Genomic DNA, 9,461 nt, shown 5'->3' with positions numbered 1-9,461 from the left:
CAACCTACTCTGGGATGTGTCTGGGTATCACATAAAGCTATATAGAATTGCAAGCCCTCATTCCCATCCTGTGTTCATGTGTTTGGATTGTTTAAATGAGCTATCTGGACAGGTTGAGTTAGATTATGTGCTACAGAACATTTAGGTTTTGGACAAAATAAACCTCTCTTCCTTTGGTCTCATACAGTAGGGGAAGTTTTAAAATACAGATAATGTCATCCTTTACCCTGTATTCTGACTTAGTCCCGACCAGACTGACTTCATTCTGATATCTAATTTTTTGGTTTCTTTAACATTTGTTGTATGTAGCAATGCTGATTTTCAGAGCTGCAGAACTCCAACTCTGAGTCTTAGGTATCACACTGGTACCCAAAGTTCCAGGGAGTTACCAGGTGTTCTAGTTCACTAGCTGCTGGAATGCAATATATGAGAAATGGAATGGCTTTTTAAAAAGGGGAATTTAATAAGTTGCTAGTCTGCAGTTCTAAAGCTGAGAAAATGTCCCAATTAAAGTAAGTCTATAAAAATGTCCAAATTAAGGCATCCAGGGAAAGATACCTTGGTTCAGGAAGGCCAATGAAGTTCAGGGTTTCTCTTTCTACTGGAAAGGCATGTTGCAAACATGGCAGTGTCTATGAACTTCCTCATGGGCCTCTTGCTTCATGAAGCTCCTGGGCAGCATTCTCCTTCTTCATCTCTGAAGGTCGCTGGCTGTGGACTCTGCGTGGTTCCTTCACCATTCTGTCTTAGTTCTGCAGCGCTCTCCTTGTTCTCAAAAGAAACTCTTTCTGAAATGTCTCCTCTTTTATAGGATTCCAGTAAACTAATAAAGACCCAGGTAGAATGGGTGGAGACATGTCTCCATTTAATCAAGTTTAACACCCTCAATTGATTGAGTCACATCTCCATGGAGATAACCTAATTAAGTTTCCAACTGATAATACTGGTTAGGGATTAGAATAAACCATTGCTCTCACAAGATTGATTAGGATTAAAACATGGCTTTCCTAGGGTACATAAATCCTTTCAAACCAGCACATCAGGTTATACATATAAAGCATAGCATATCAAAATCTAGAAATAAAATTTATATCTGGCCTAAAGGTGAGTGCTATAAGAGCTTATAATCTAGTCCTCATTTTTCTCATTAGCATTTTTTGAAAGAGACCACACCATATTTGTTCTTTTGTTTCTGGCTTATTTTACAACGCATAATGTCCCCATGTCATTACCTTACAGCTTTGTTCCTTTCTGTAGCTGCACGATATTCCATCATATGTGTACACCACAGTTCACCATTCTACTTCTCAGTCAATGTATCCTTCAGCCACCTCCATCCATTGGGCATCATGGAGAATGTCAAAAGCTAAAAATCCATGTCTCAGATTATCCTTACTTAGTTGTGCAATGATCAACACTCTGAATTATAGACAACAAAATAGTGAGAGGATGTAAATAAACAAAATCAGAAATAAGAAGGGGGTCATTATCATGGACTCTGAAGAAATAAAAAAAATTATAAGAGAATACTATGAACAAATATTAGCCAACAAACTAGACAACTTAGATGAAATGCACAAATTCCTAGAAACACACAAACAACCTACTGACACCAGAACAAAAAGAAGATTTTTTTTTTTTAAATACATGGGCAGGCACCGGGAATCGAACCCAGGTCCTCTGGCATGGCAGGTAAGTGTTCTTGCCTGCTGAGCCACCGTGGCCTGCCCCAGAAAAGAAGATTTTAACGAACCAATCATAAGTAAAGAAATTCAATTAGTCATAAAAAATGTTCCTACAAAGAAAAGCCCAGGGCCAGATGGCTTCATAGGGGAAATTTAACAAGCATTTCAAAAGGAATGAACATGAATCCTGCTCAAACTCTTCCAAAAAATTGTGGAAAAAGGAACACTACCTAACTCATTTTATGAAGCTATCATCACTCTAATAGCAAAACCAGATAAAGATGCTACAAGAAAGGAAAACTACAGGCCAATCTCCCTGATGAATATAGATGCAAAAATTCTCAGCAAAATACTAGCAAATTGAAACCAATGAACATTAAAAAATTATACGCCATAACCAAGTGGGGTTTCAACCAGTGCTGGTTTGAAGCTATCATGTACCCCAGAAAAGCCACATCCTTTTATCCTCATTCAATATTGCTGGGTGGGAGCTTTATATTGTTTCCATGGAGATGTGACCCATCTAGTTATGGTGGTAACTTTAGATTAGATGGTTTCCATGGAGATGAGTCTCCACCCACTCAAGGTGGGGCTTAAGAGGGAACCATTTTTTGAAAAAAGCTTTAGAGCCAAGAGAGTCACATAGCCAGAGATCTTTGAAGATGCAGAAAGAGTACACCCCTGGGGAATCCTTATGAAATGAGAAGCCAGGAGAGAAAGCTAGCAGACATTGCCATGTGCCTTTACAGCTGACAGAGGTATTCTGGACCAATCAGCTTTTCTTGAATCAAGGTATCTTTTCCTGGATGCCTTAGGTTGGACGTTTTCACGGCCTTAGAACTGTAAACTTACAACTTAATAAATTTCTTTTTAAAAAGCTTCTCTGTTTCTGGTATATTGCATTCTAGCAGCATACAAACTAAAACAACCAGGAATGCAAGGGTGGTTCAACACAAGAAAACCAATCAATGTAATACAGCACATTAAAAAATCAAAAGGGAAAAATCACATAATCATTTTGATTGATGCTGAAAAACATTTGACAAAATTCAGCATACTTTTCTGATAAAAATGCTTCCAAAGATAGGAATCAAAGGAAACTTTCTCAATATGATAAAGGGTGTGCTGGTTAGAAAGGATGCATGTCTCCTAGAAAAGTCGTGTTTTAATCAAAATCCCATTTTGCAAAGGCAGAATAATCCCTATTCAATACTGCATGTTTGAATCTGTAATTAGATCATCTTCCTGGAGATGTAACCCAATCAAGAGTGGTTGTTAAACTGGATTAGGTGACGACGTGTCTCCACCCATTTGGGTGGGTCTTGATAAGTTTCTGGAGTCCTATAAAAGAGGAAACATTTTTGAGAACGAAGGAGATTCAGAGAGAGCAGAGCAGAATGACACAGCCACAAGAAGCAGAGTCCACCAGCCAGTGACCTTTGGAGATGAAGAAGTAAAATGCCTCCCGGGGAGCTTCATGAAACCGGAAGCCAGGAGAGAAAGCTAGCAGATGATGCTGTGTTCACCATGTACCCTTCCAGCTGAGAGAGAAGCCCTGACTGTGCTCACCATGTACCTTCTCACTTGAGAGAGCAACCCTGAACTTCACCGGCCTTCTTGAGCCGAGGTATCTTTCCCTGGGTGCCTGTGATTGGACATTTCTATAGACTCATTTTAATTGGGACATTTTCTTGGCCTTAGAACTGTAAACCAGCAACTTATTAAATTTCCCTTTGTGATAGTTAGATTCAGTTGTCAACTTGGTCAGGTAAAGGCACCTAGTTCTGTTGCTGTGGACAAAAGCCAATGGTACGTGAACCTCATCTGTTGCTGATTACATCTGCAGTCAGCTAGGAGGTGTGCCTGCTGCAATGAATGATGTTTGACTTAATTGGCTGGTGCTTAAATGAGAGAGTGCAACGTAGCACAGTCCAAGCAGCTCAGCATACTTCATCTCAGCACTCGCAGCTCAGCCCAGGCCTTTGAAGGTGCAGAAAGAAATCACCCCAGGGAAGTTATTGGAATGAGAGGCCTGGAGATAAGGCCAACAGAGACCACCCTGTACCTTCTCATGTAAGAAAGAACCTCAGTTGAAAGTTAGCTGCCTTTCCTCTGAAGAACTAATGAAATAAATCCCCTTTTATTAAAAGCCAGTCTGTCCCTGGTGTGTTGCATTCTGGCAGCTAGCAAACTAGAACATACTTTTTAAAAGCCATTTTGTTTCTGGTATATTTCATTCTGGCAGCTAGTAAACTAGAACAAAGGGCATATATGAAAAACCCATAGCCAGCATAGTACTCAGTAATGAGAGACTAAAAGCCTTTCCCCTAAGATCAGGAATGAAACAAGGATACCCTCTGTTACCACTATCATTCAACATTATACTAGAATTTCCAGCTAGAGCAATCAAGCAGGAAGAAGAAATAAAAAGCATCCAAATTAGAAAGGAATAAATAAAACTTTCATTATTTACAATGACAAGATACCAAACTTGGACAATTCTAAGAAATATAAGACAATGCTTCCTGAGCTAATAAACAAGTTCAGCAAAGTGGCAGGATACAAGATTAATGCACAAAAATCAGTAAAGTTTCTATACACAAGCAATGACCTAACTGATGAGACAAGTAAGGAAAAAAATCCGCTCAAAATAGCAACTAAAAGAATCAAGTATCTAGGAATAAACGTAATCAGGGACACAAGGGATCTGTACACAGAAAACTACAAAAATAAAAGTTTTTAATATTATTTAAAATTCTCTAAAATATAATTGACTAAATAAAATTAATTGCAATATTATATGGGATTTATAATATACATAAAAGCAAAATGTATGACAATAGCATAATAGTTGGAAAAAGAAAGTATACTTTTGAATATATTGTAAACTACTGTATAGTATACCATTCTAAGGCTCTTATCCTATACATGAGGTGGTATATCACTTGAAGGTAGACTATGATAAATTAAAAATGTATTCTTCAAATCTTAAAGCAATCACTAAAAACTAAAATGACAAAACAGTTATAGCTAAGAAGCCAACAAAGGATATAAATGGAATGATAAAAATACTTACTCAAAAGAAGGTGAGAAAAGTAGAAAAGGGGAACAAAAAAACAATGGGGTTAAATAGAAAACAAATAGCAAAATGAGAGATTTAAACCTAACCATATCAACAACTACATTAATTGTAAATGGTTTAAATACCCCCAATTAAAAGTCAGAGATAGACTGAGATAAAAAAGCAAGACCCAGTTATGTGCTGCCTATAAGAAACACATTCGAAACACATAAGTAGGTTAAAAGTAAATAAATGAAAAGATATACCATATTAATGCTAGTCAAAAGAAAGCTAGAATGGCTATATTAATATCAAACAAGGTAGATTTCAGAGTAAAGAATAATACTAGCGATTAAGAAGTTTTATCATATGATAAAGAGGTCACCTTATCAAGAAGACATCATTCTAAATGTTTATGCACCTAAAAATTAAGCTTGAAAATACATGAAGTAAAAGCTGATATAACTGGAAGGAGAAATAGAAAAGGCCACAATTATTGCTGGAAATTTTCAATAACCCGCTCTCAAAAAATGGATAGACTGAATAGACAGAATATCCACAGGAATCTAGAAGACCTGAACAATATCATCAAGCAACTTGACCCAAAAGGCATTTATTGATCACCCAACAACAGCAGAATAGACTTTCTTTTCAAGTACATACAGCACATTCACTGAGATAATCTTATTCTGGGCTGTAAAACAAGTCTCAAATTTTTAAAATGATTCCCATCATACATAGTATGTTCTCAGGGCACAATGGAATTAAATTAGAAACCAATAACAGAAATATCTCCGTAAAATTTCTAAATATTTGAGAGCATATTTCCAACTAGCCATAGTAAAAGAAAAACATAGTAAAGGGGGAAAAACAACCAAAATTAGAACACATTTTCAAAAGACTGAAATGAAAATGCAACATCGGAATTCATAGAATGCCACTTAAGGAGTACTTATGCAGAAATTTATACCACTAAATGACTATATGAGAAAAGAAGAAAGGTCTCAAGTCACTTTAAAAAACTATAAAATGATAGCAAATGAAACCCAAATAAGCTGAAGAAAGGAAATAATAGAGACCAAAGTGAAAATTTATGAAATGGAAAAATAAAAGAGAAAATGAATGAAACTAAAAGCTAATTCTTTGAGAAGATCAACTAGAATGATAAATCTTCAGACAGACTGATTAGGATACAAAAAAGGAGAAGAATATTTTCCAATATCAGGAATGAGACAGGCAATATTATTATAGATTTTGCAGATAATAAAAGGGTAATAAGGAAGTATTATGAACATGTTTATGTGAATAAATGAAACAATTTGGAAAAAAAGGGAAAAATTCTGAAATGCACAAACTACCCAAATTCACTCATGTAGAAATAGTTAGCCGGAGTAACCCTATAGTTATTAAAACAAAAAACCCCTGAATATTTAGCTAGACATTTTCCCACAAAGACAACTCAAGGCCAAGATGGCTTTACTAATAAATTCTACAAAACATTGTAGGAAGACATAATACCAATTCAACACAAACTTTTCCAAAAAGTGGTGAAAAAGGAAATACTTCCCAACTCATTCTATAAGGCCAGTGTTACCCTGATACCCAAAGCAAAGATATTATAAGAAAAGAAACTTACAGATCAACATTCCCTCATGAACATAGATCAAATCCAACAATAGATTAAAAGGATAATGCATCCTGAATCAGTGGGATTCCTTCCCAAAATGCAGAGTTGTTTGACAGTCAAACATCTAACTGTGTAATTTATATTAAATTAAAAACAAAAACACATATGTTTTTCAAGTCTCTTGCCCATTTTGTAATTGGGTTGTCTGTCTTTTTGTTGTTGAGTTGAACAATCTCTTTATATATTCTGGATACTAGACCTTTATCTGATATATCATTTCCAAATATTGTCTTCCATTGTGTAGGCTGTCTTTTTACTTTCTTGATGAAGTTCTTTGATGTGCAAAAGTGTTTAATTTTGAGGAGTTCCCATTTATTTATTTATTTATTTCTTCAATGCTTGTGCTTTGGGTGTAAGGTCTAGGAAACCGTCTCCTACCTTAAGATTTATAAGATATTTCCCTACATTTTCTTCTAACAGTTTTATGGTCTTAGATCTAATGTTTAGGTCTTTGATCTATTTTGAGTTAATTTTTGTATAGGGTGTGAGATATGGATCCTCTTTCATTCTTTGGCATGTGGATATTCAGTTCTCTAGGCACCATTTATTGAAGAGACTGCTCTGTCCCAGGTGAGTTGGCTCGACTGCCTTATCAAAGATCAATTGTCCATAGATGAGAGGGTCTATATCTGAACACTTTATTCGATTCCATTGGTCAATTATCTATCTTCATGCCAGTACCATGCTGTTTTGACCATAATGTGCCTTAAAGTTTCATAATACGCCTTATAGTCAGGTGGTATGAGACCTCTGACTTCATATTCCTTTCTCAGGATACTTTTAGCTATTTGGGGCACCCTGCCCTTCCAGATAAACTTGGTTATTGGTTTTCCTATTTTTTGGGATTTTAAATGGCATTGCATTGAATCCGTAAATCAATTTAGGTAGAATTGACATCTTAACTATATTTAGTCTTCCAATCCATGAGCATGGTATGCCCTTCCATTTGTTTAGGTTTTCTGTGATTTCTTTGAACAATTTCTTGTAGTTTTCTTTGTATAGGTCTTTTGTCTCTTTAGTTAAATTTATTCCTAAATATTTTATTCTTTTGACTGCAACTGTAAATGGTAATTTTTTCTTGATTTGCCCCTCAGATTGTTCATTACTAGTGTATAGAAACACAATAGATTTTTGAGTGTTGATCTTGTAACCTGCCACTTTGCTGTACTCATTTATTAGCTCTAGTAGTTTTGCTGTGGATTTTTTTGTGGTTTTCAACATACAGTATCATATCATCTGCAAACAGTGAGAGTTTTACTTTTTCCTTTCCAATTTTGGTGCCTTGTATTTCTTTTTCTTGTCTAATTGCTCTGGCTAGAACTTCCAACACGATGGTGAATAACAATGGTGATAGTGGACATCTTTGTCTTGTTCCTGATCTTAGGGGGAAAGTTTTCAGTTTTTCCCCATTTAGGATGATGTTAGCTGTTTTTTTTTCCACATATTCCCTTTATCATGTTGAGGAAATTCCCTTCTATTCTTATCTTTGAAGTGTTTTCAACATGACATACCAATTCTGAACTTCACATGAAAATGCACAAGCCCTATGTATTAGTAAGTTTCTCCATACATATTTGTTTAAGAGTTTTATTATAGGAATTGGCTCACACCACTGTGGGGATTAGCAAGTGAACTGAGTAGGGAAGGCTGCAACCTGGAGACGCTGATGAAGGTGAAGTTGTATTCCCCATCCACACCATGGGAGACTACTGAACACAAAGGAATGAACAGACAACACGGACGAATCTCAAAATAATCGTGCTGAGTGAAAGAAGCCAGACAGAGAGGAATATATATTGAATGATTCTATTTGTATAAAATTTTAGAAAATGCAAACTAATCTGTAGTAACAGAAAGTAGATCAGTGATGATGGGGGCAGGGCAGTGCGGGAAGGAGAATAAGCAAAGAGAATACGGAAAGCTTTGAGGATAGTGGAGTTTCTGTCTTGACTATGGCAATGGTTTCATAGGTACACAAATGTTAAAACTTATCCAACTGCAAACTTTAAGTATCTACAGTTTATTGTATGTGAATTATATTTCATAAAGTACTTTTAGAGAAAAATATTTCAACTTTAATAAGGTATATACTAAAAAGAGAGAGAGAGAGAGAAAACCATATTCCCAAACTTTATTCTAGGTCTACTGATTCAGATGATATGGGGATGAGACTCAAGATTGTGGTTTGGCAATTTGATGCACTCCAGTTTGAGAGCCATTATGCCATGCTGAAGCTGACCTGCCTGGCTCCCCTCCATCTCTTCCTGCCTCTCTTCTAAGCCTCACTTCTCCCTACTCCTCCTCTCAATCTCTGACTTCTAGCTAGCCTAGGCAATCTAAGTTTCTGGAGGGGTCGATGCTCCCTGAAGGCTTCCAAGCCTGTGTGAACACTGCTTGTTCCTCTTCCTGGAATCATGTTCATCATGATTCTTACCCATGCTTCAAAACCCAATAGGTGTCACCTCCTCTGGAAAACCTTCCCAGACACCCACCCCCCAAACCAGCACTCCACCACTTATCAGCAATCTTTTCCTGGGGGCCTCTCTAAACTTGAGTTTCATGATCTGTAAAATGGGCTTAAAAATGTTACTGCCCTCACAGAATTATTTTGGAGATTCCATGAGATAATGTATAAACTACTTAGCATAGTTCCTGGTGCATATTAGTATTCAATACCATGTGACCACTGCTGACAGTTACTGCTTCATCACTGCTGTGGTCATCCACTGCTCTTCAGACCCTCCAGAGCCTTCTGAGCACATTTCATGGAGCATCCAGCACTCCAACTGCTCCTGTCTGATCACAGTTCCTAGACTATGAGTTCCCTGAGGGCAGGAGCATGCCCTAGGTGTTCAGTCAAGTGAGCCCACAAACATTTGTTGAACACCCTCTGATTGTCAGGCTGTGCTCTGGGTGCTAGGAATACAAAGATTTTGAAGAAGTCAATGAATGCCACGTGCAAAGGTAGCAAAGAAGTACAGGAGGGGAGTGTGAGGAACACACACTTTTCAGCCATCTGCATGGACTG

Source organism: Tamandua tetradactyla, chromosome 2 (assembly GCF_023851605.1).
Source record: "Tamandua tetradactyla isolate mTamTet1 chromosome 2, mTamTet1.pri, whole genome shotgun sequence".
In the NCBI taxonomy this organism is placed as follows: Eukaryota; Metazoa; Chordata; class Mammalia; order Pilosa; family Myrmecophagidae; genus Tamandua; species Tamandua tetradactyla.
The sequence above is the reverse complement of the archived record's forward strand: the minus strand, read 5'-3'. Positions refer to the sequence as shown.